Below are 9,368 nucleotides of genomic sequence, written 5' to 3' on the forward strand. Positions count from 1 at the left end.
GACAGAACAGCAATTCAGCAATGTTTTGTCCTTTAGAGTGCTTTTATTCTCACTGAGCCGCCTGAGTCATGGCATACCTGCGTGTCCTTTACCCGGATTGACTGAGCATAATGTCTGCTGTGTAAAATCGATTTATACACACACATTACCAGTATTTCTGATCCACCAGGTCATAGGCAGCACTTATTTTAAATTAGATGCTCAAATACCCACTAGAGAACTGAGAACATACAGTATGTATGTATATTGCAAGCATGTCTTCAAGAAAGAAAATATTTTGCACAGTAAGTGGTTTGAAATAAAGCATCTCAACACCCCAAAGAGATTAGGATATCCAAATGGCACAGAGGGAAGTGTCAATTACAGTAAAAGCACTGGCCAAATTGAAGAGCAGAGGTTTTCTTCCAGCTTCGGTGATATATTATTTACAATCCCTTCCAGTCACATGAGTGCACACACTGACACCACTGTGAAATGAGGGACGTGCTCTCACTGTGTGTGTGTGTGTGTGTGTGTGTGTGTGTGTGTGTGTGTGTGTGTGTGTGTGTGTGTGTGTGTGTGTGTGTGTGTGTGTGTGTGAGTGTGTGAGAGAGTGAGAGAGTGAGAGAGAGAGAGAGAGAGAGAGAGAGAGAGAGAGAGAGAGAGAGAGAGAGAGAGAGAGAGAGAGAGAGAGAGACACCATCCTGTCCTTTACTTTTTGTAGCATGGAAACCAGATCACAGTGGAGTTCATACTGAGTTAAGCCTCCTAATTTGAGGGCTGAATGGATTTAGGGCTGAATGGTACTGTGCAAGTGGTAAAGCTTATCTGTTAGTCCAAGAGAAATAGTCTGTTAGTCTGTTAATCACATTTACATTTAGGATCACATTTACACAGTACACATGAAACTTTGAATGCCTCATGTGAGAGCATGATGTTATGTGCAACGAAGAAGGTCAGCAATTCTACATCATCTACAGTATGACATAATAATATGACATGACATGACAGAACATGCATCATAGCATAACGCAACATAACGTATCATGATGTAACATAATATAAACTACATTTCATTACTTTTGTAACTTTTTGTACAATACTGTGACCTGACATAACATTGCTAATTTTTTAAACCTTTATTGCCGTAATTCATTAAAAGAAAATGAGGGAAACTGACAGGTCAGTGTGTAGCATCTCCTCAATTTTTGACAGCTGATGTCACATTACTGAGACCAGTCACTCGAAATCCTGTCACAACATTTTACCTCAAATGTCATTTAACTGCCATCGCATTTAACCTACAATTACAATAAATGTCAAAAAGAGCGACTGCTTCCAAGCTCTTTATTAGAAGAGCTTTATACTTTTGCCTGTTCAGTGTCACCAAACACCACTACAACCATCTGCTGCAATATATTTATATAGAGCAAGTTCCTGGAAAAAGTGGACCTATTAAAGTGTACTAAGTGACAGGTTTATTTCTGTGTAGCCACATGTAGCTCAGTCACAATGTGGATGTTTTAATATGAATGCTTGGGTGAGCTGGAGGTTAAGGATATGTCCAGCTTGTGTGCTGATTGATTTACGGGCTGCTCGTGTCCCTGCAGGATTGAGTCCATCAGCTCATCAGCTCCCTCCCACTGCAGCAGCCTACTCCTTTCTCCTGCTCCTGTGTTACTCAGAGTGACTTTCTGTAAGATATCAAGCACACGGCCAAGGTAATAAGAAACCTCCCCACTGCTGACTTTCCTCTCTCTTCCATTCTTTGCCTTAGGGGAGTTTGTTTATCGCACAGATGTGAAAAGCAGGAAATAGCTGATCAATGGGGGAGATGAGCGCATCCTGAAGCCGTGTGTCTGTATTAAGCTGCATTGGCATTTGATTTCATGGCTTAGTGAAAAATCTGTGGGTGATTCATTAACAGAATCAGTTTCATTCAGAGGAAATCAGGTTGATTGTATAACAATAAGGGCCAGATGGACTCCTCAAGGTCTTTTATTTACCTTGTACGAGAGTATTTTTTAAAAACATTATTTGGCCTAATGAGTGGTTTAATCTGCTAGTAGGATTTTATGCATTCATTGAATTATTTATTCGTCTTCATTAACGACTTGTGGTCAGGGTCACAGTAGATTTCATATATACAGATTTTCACATATCCAGTATATAGTACATATGCACACACCACATTTAGTACTTATACTGTAGCAATTTATTTGTAATGGATAAAACACTATGGTGTATTATGGTCATAATTTCCAATAACTGCTCATTCTAAGTCGTCCTCTTATAACACAGCAATTTAGCGTTAATTACACAATTACACAGAAACCACCAAGCCTTTTGCCCTGAATTTCCTCATGTGCCAAGTCAAGCTGTACAAATGGTTAAAAAAAGGTTAAAGTTAGGGTGAGGGGTTGCATTAGCATTTGTATATTTTTTATGAGTTCAAACCCCATTCAAAGACATTAGCTCTTGTTAGAATGAATACAAATCTGTCGTGAGATCCGGTTTTGCATTGTTACAGAACCATAGATATTAGGAAATGCAATGGAAAGAAGCATTTGAGGATAACAATAGTACTTTTTTTATTTTTGACCCTGCAGTGTTTGACGCTGTAACAAAGACAGCACCCATTCCTCTCTCGCCCTCTCTGGGACGAGGACATGGACTGCTCTAGACAATGCTGATGTAAGGCTGATGCACTGACATCTAATATGTAACATCACATCGTATGTCCTTATCTGAATCAATATGCCAATTAAAAGTGTGATTTCACTCACGTACAGATATTGTGACAGTGTCAGTGTACACTCTCCAGCTCAGTGTGTGCTCATGTCAGGAATTATACAGCTTTAGCAGAAATACTGCTTTCCTGATTCCAGCTAGTCTAATAGGGATTGTTCTGTTCATACAAAATTGACCTAAGCACAATAAGGTTATTGTTATATATCCAAACCTAGCGTTATATTGATATATTCTGTTGGTAGTCAATACTAAAAGAGCCCTTTCTGGGCACTTGTGTCTCTCGGGGAATCTAGTGCTAACAAGAAGGTCTCCTTTGTCCATTATTTACTCACTTTATCACACTCAAAATAAGCCAATTATAATCCACTCGATTCACCCTCTGTATCAGTGTAACATCCAGCAGTATGACATTGTCTCTCTACCAGAACAAAGTCAAAGAACAACCTGAAAATACATTCAATAATCTTCAATGTGACTCAGAAAATGACTTATAAAAAGGTCATTCTGCAGCTTGAGTTCACGCTCACTGTGTATTCCCAGGGGATAAAAGTGTGTCTTAAATTAGGACATGTTCCTTTCATCCTAGGACATTTTATCCAATCACTGACATTTGATGTCATCGTTATCTATCTCCTGCTCCTCCCACTACTTGAAAATTTCTTCCAGAATGTACTAATGGCATATTATTGTATTTGTATTATCAAGGCACATCATAAATTAAACATAATCAAATCATATTTATTTTAAAATACAGAATATTTAGTATTTATAGACAGACAATGATGCCATGGGTTACATTGGTAACGTCTAATGGGTTACTTCTTATTATTATTATTATTATTATTATTATTTTTTATATCAAATGCCTACATCCTGAAATACTTGACAGTGAAATGTATAAATAAGCACCTCTTCAGAAAACAAAACTTATAATCATGTTATCATATAACAATTACAATTCAATACTTTTGTTCGTTTATGTGTTGGTTGTTTTTTGTTAAAGTTACTATAGAATACAGTATACAAATGTGATTTGCCTTACAGCTGGGAATATTGGCAGAGCTAATGTTATAGAAATTAATCAGCACTGTTTGACCTACTAGATTTGAGAATTGAACAGTGTATTGTGTTTACAGTGTGCAGGATTTAGATTAGCACTACCAAAGCTCATTAGAGGGGGAAAAAAATTCTGGTCAATTTCTGAAATTAAATGCCAAGCTACAGTAGGTGTGCGCTGGGAAATTACCCAGGAATTGTAGGAGACCGAAGCACATGTTTATTAGATATGGGGCAGTTATTAGTTATTAAGGCTCTGGGTTGTTGACTGGAGGATTGGGGTTCAAGACCCAGCACTGCCAAGCTACCAGCTTGTTGTGCTTTTGAGCAAGGCCCTTAACCCTTTCTGCTCCAGGGCGTGTATCATAGCTGCCCCTGCACACCGAGCCCAACCTCAGTTGGGATATGTGACGAAAATAATTCCACTGTGCTGTAATGTATATATGGCATTAATAAAGGCTTCCATGCCCTAATTCATTAATCAGTAATGCAAATAGATTGTAAACCACAAACATGCCCAATTGAAGAAATCACAAAATTTCTGGTTTATTAGATACTTGCTTAAATAGTTATGCTTCATTTAAAAATATTGAATTCCCCAGGTGTTTTCCCATTATAGGGAATAATCTTTAGGAAAAATAATCAGTGACATGTTGGTATAGTCCAGTATAAAACCAGGAAATCCCTCTGTGTTTTAAGATTCTTATTTTACAGTAATGTGCCAACAATAACAGCATTAGTTTATTAATGACCTCATAACATCTTCCGACCAATCAGATATGAGAACTCGGCTGTATTGTGGTACATCTTTGTATTGTGGCTCATTTAGTATTGACTACCAACAGAATATATCAATATAATGCTAGGTTTGGATATATAACAATAACCTTATTGTATTGAAAAACTTCTCAGAGTTTTTCTGTATGATGCCATTTGAAATGATTTTACAAAGTGGAAAACTTTAAAGTAATTTTATATACCAGGAATAACTTTATGGTTTAAATGAACTAAAGAAAGAAACTGCAGACACAACCAAATAGCATAGTTTTGCTTTTTTTTTTTATATTGTACATTGTTAAGCTTTTCATTTTACAAAGATGAATGAGTCTTTTCTGCACAATGCAGAGAAACACGATTTCTTTTTTCTTTTTTCTTTTTTTTTTAGATCTGATTTTCCAGATCAGTTTTTTTCACTGCATTGATAAGACTATGCACTCTGCCATTGTCTTAGCTGTCCAAGTCCTGGCCATATACTCATCCAGCAGATGGAGATTGTTAGTTATCATGTGGATTTCAAGCCTACGCATGGCACTCACAAACAATAATTTGCTTGCATTAAGTGCATTGGACAAGCACATGGACCAGGTCCCTCGTGGTCCATTAAACAAAGCTCTGGAGCCGAGAGCTCACAACAGCTGCTTGTGCTGGATTGAGGCCCAGCCTGAGGAATTGCCTTCTAGCTGGAAAATTGGCAAGCCCATAGGCAATAAAAACTGCACAGAATTAAAGGATCTGTTCAACCAAAACAAAATGCACACTCTATTGATATGGCTAAGATCCTAATTCAGTAGAATGTAATATTAAACAAAAAGTGTATGACATTAATGAGTTATCAGGGATAGATATTGTGTTAGAGATATTACAGACTCGAATCAGTGCTTATATTGTATTTGTTCAGAAAAAGCTACATTTGAGTGTTTGGGTGTGGGTGTGTGTGGATATAGTCTCTAACAAGTCATAAAGATAAAGCCATTTCAAACTCTCTGTTCAATGCCTCCAGTGGTTGTTAATTTGTCACCATGGACAGTTGACGAATTAAAGGAAATAACAACATAACATTGCCATCAATTCTAAAAGCCTCTGGAGCTGTACTAGACCAAGATGAACAATGTTCTTCTTCCAAAGGTTTCCCCCAGTTGCTGTTTTAATGATGCTGGAAACAGTCTAATCCACCACTTCAGAATCTCCCGTAGGTGTTCAGTCAGGATGAGATCCGAATGTGATGATTATAAACACTTTTTGTTAAAGTCCTAAATGCCAGTTGTAAGTTTAAAGTTTTTGTGTATTTCGTCATGACTGTGAACTGTGTGTAATTTGAGAAAAGGAAAAATAATCAGTGTGTTTCTAAATACTGCTGTGAATTTAATGGAAGGTAACATGGCACAGAGCCATGACCTGAGCGTGGAGAAATAGAACAGCAGGAAAGAAATGCCAGCAGGGCTAAATAATGTGCACACACACACACACACACACACACACACACACACACACACACACACACACACACACACACACACACACACACACACACACACACACACACACTCATGCACACACACATACACACTGCTCCCTGCAGCTCAAGAGGAACTTTTGTATCACCCTCCACACAGACGTACAGAAGGAGCAGGGTTTTCGTTCTCTATAGAAAACTCAAGTCTTTAACAATAGAACAAGCAACCTCAGACACACCAGTGTGCACAATATGATTAAATCCCATCACCCTGCCTTCCTCACCCTCCACTTGTTCTCTTTCACCGTGCAACACTGTCAGCGAGCTCTATAAATAGCAGTTTCTCTTTTCCTTCTTACTATTTCCAGATCTTTGCCCCACACTGGCACCTAGAGCTGACAATCAAATCAGCTTATTTATTTATTTATTTATTTATTTATTTTTATTTTTAGCCCCAGGTTCAGAGAACAGCGCAGGAAGAAAGCTAAAGAAAGTGCACAGAAATGAGAAAGCGCATTAAGGCATTTGATGAATCAGCAGAAGTGTATGACCTCGTCTTAAAGGATCAATAGTGAGAAATCAGTCAGGTGGAGTTCCCATGAAAAAGAGTAGAGTAATACAACACATAGCATGCATCCACAATCGACTACTAACACAACACATACTTAGTCACAGCTATTCTCTGTGTTTTATAGAACGCTGAAGTGAGGAACAATTCAGACATCGTACATCACAGCTAATTAGTGGCTTGTCCAGACATTGAGAGTCACAGTGCAGAGTGGGAACAAAATAATAATCTTGTGTATAAAACAAGGCAATAAGATATATCTGATTCATTCTGTTGGAGCAGAATGAATGGCTATTCTACAGTATTCTCTCAATTGAATTGAATGAGTTTAATCCTGCATGCAATAACTCAAAACCAAGTAGGTCTATTAATAATATCACCGTGGATCTAATGATTTCTGTAGGTATAATAAACTCCTATAAACCACGGGTCTGGTATTTTAAGAGGTCGCAGGGGGAAGTGGTGGTAGCTCATTGGTTAAGGGGTTGGAGTGCTGATTGGAAGGTCGTGAGTTAAAATTCCCGTACCACCAAGCTGAAACCCCTGGGCCCTTGAGCAAGGCTCCTCAACTGCCCAGCTGTATGTATGAGATAAATGTAAGTTGCTCTTCATAAGGGTGTTTGCTAAGTGGCAGAAATGTAAATGAGTATTGTTTTTATTTTATTTTTTTGAGAACCCCGATGAACATGATATTCCTTGACAGATTATAGTTTCAGAACTGTGATAGATTGGTGATATTGCTGCACACATTTTTTTTTAAAGCTCTTGAAACTTTTGACGGCATGAGACATAATGGAAATTATATAGCTGAAAGTATGGAGCTAATTAAAAATTCTGTAAGCAGAAAGTCCTTTAATGAAATCTTTATGAATCTTGGCTGCAGGACACAAGTCCGGTTTGAAGGTTTTCTGTGTTGACTTTGACTTGTCTTAGACTTGCTGATAATTTGTACTATGCTTGAAAAATGTCTTAGTCTAGGGAGTTCATTAAATATGGTCTTAGACTGAGAAAAATGAACCTTGGTATCGCATGCAAAATGTTTGCAAGAATCAAACACTAGTTGAAGTAATCCTTCGCCTCTAAAAGGATTTGATGGTTTTCAGTCTCAATCTTGACTCTCTTTTCTCTTGACTCAAACCCCCTTAAGACTCACTCTTGGCTAATCCTAGTCTTAGACTTGATAAAGCTCTAGTACAACATATCATCATAATGCATATTCTATCACTAAGATATGAACATTTTTCACTTCCTAAGCTCTTCTACTGGCACTATATTTGTTCAATTGACTTGATTAATGCTTGCCAAAAGTAGTCTAGACATGAGAATGGATAAATAGATTTATGATACAGCTTTAAAAAGCAAGATAGGCATCACATACATGTGTGTGGGTTGGGTCCTCATTTAAACTGTCCCAACACAATTAGCCTACTTCACCACTTAGACTGTAGTTTCCTCACACTCTCCATGGGATGCAGGACCTGCTGTCATAGTGTGTGTGTGTGTTCGATTATACTCCTACAGGAAAAATGCCAAGGAGTCAGTTATGATGCTGAGTGCCTGAAAGTGCATCTAACCACTGATTAAATCGATTAGGAGAACGCCAGGACTTTTTAGAGAGCCATGCAAGAACGTGAAAGAGAAAGTGCAAAAATAATTTTAGATAGTAAAACAACAAAAGTGACTAGCGTGAGCTTTTTGGGAAATGTGTGGCCTTCTATGCCATGGAAGGACGATTAACATGTAGAGTGGTCAGCAATTTCAAGCTCCACTGCACAACAGACATTTAGTAGTTATTAAATAAAACACACAGGCATGTTTGTATATGGGGCAAAATATTTGTGGTGCACACCACAAGGGTAATTATTTTAGTTAACAGCTAGCGAGAACATTAGCAGGAAACATATTATATAATATAGCTGTAAAGTCTATTTCCACTGAAGGTTGTATCTCTTAAATGTGCAAATAAAAATAGAAAATAACTTACATCAATATTCTATGTGGAAAAAAATTCTAATATATACATGTGAATAGAGCAAATGTGAAAACAGAAAATGTTAAGCATCTAAAAGCAAATGGTAGGGACCGAGTGACATTGTGGCCTGTTTTTGATGAAAATCAAGTAGTGTGTGTATAGTGTGTGAGCATGTGTGTGTGTGTGTTTGTGTGTGTGTGTGTGTGTGTGCGTGCGTGCGTGCGTGCGTGCGTGCGTGCGTGCGTGCGTGCGTGCGTGCGTGCGTGTGTGTGTGTGGAGAGAGAGAGAGAGAGAGAGAGAGAGAGAGAGAGAGAGAGAGAGAGAGAGAGGGAGAGAGACACCATCCTGTCCTTTACTTTTTGTAGCATGGAAACCAGATCACAGTGGAGTTCATACTGAGTTAAGCCTCCTAATTTGAGGGCTGAATGGATTTAGGGCTGAATGGTACTGTGCAAGTGGTAAAGCTTATCTGTTAGTCCAAGAGAAATAGTCTGTTAGTCTGTTAATCACATTTACATTTAGGATCATATTTACACAGTACACATGAAACTTTGAATGCCTCATGTGAGAGCATGATGTTATGTGCAACGCATTAAGATTTGTAGAGACTCTGTTGTTAAACTACATGTGATTTTAGAAATATCTGTCTCTTGAATCAGAGAGTAAAGTGGCCATTGCTAAAGTTTGTTATTAAGGAGGTCTGATATACAGTATGCTTCTGAGAGGAGAAGGTTTGTTTCATTGCCCCTTGAGGACCCCCTCCAGGTAAAACCCCTGGGCAGTCATTTTTAAAACTTCCCCTGCAGTGA

The sequence above is a fragment of the Tachysurus fulvidraco genome, chromosome 24 (assembly GCF_022655615.1).
Source record: "Tachysurus fulvidraco isolate hzauxx_2018 chromosome 24, HZAU_PFXX_2.0, whole genome shotgun sequence".
In the NCBI taxonomy this organism is placed as follows: domain Eukaryota; kingdom Metazoa; phylum Chordata; class Actinopteri; order Siluriformes; family Bagridae; genus Tachysurus; species Tachysurus fulvidraco.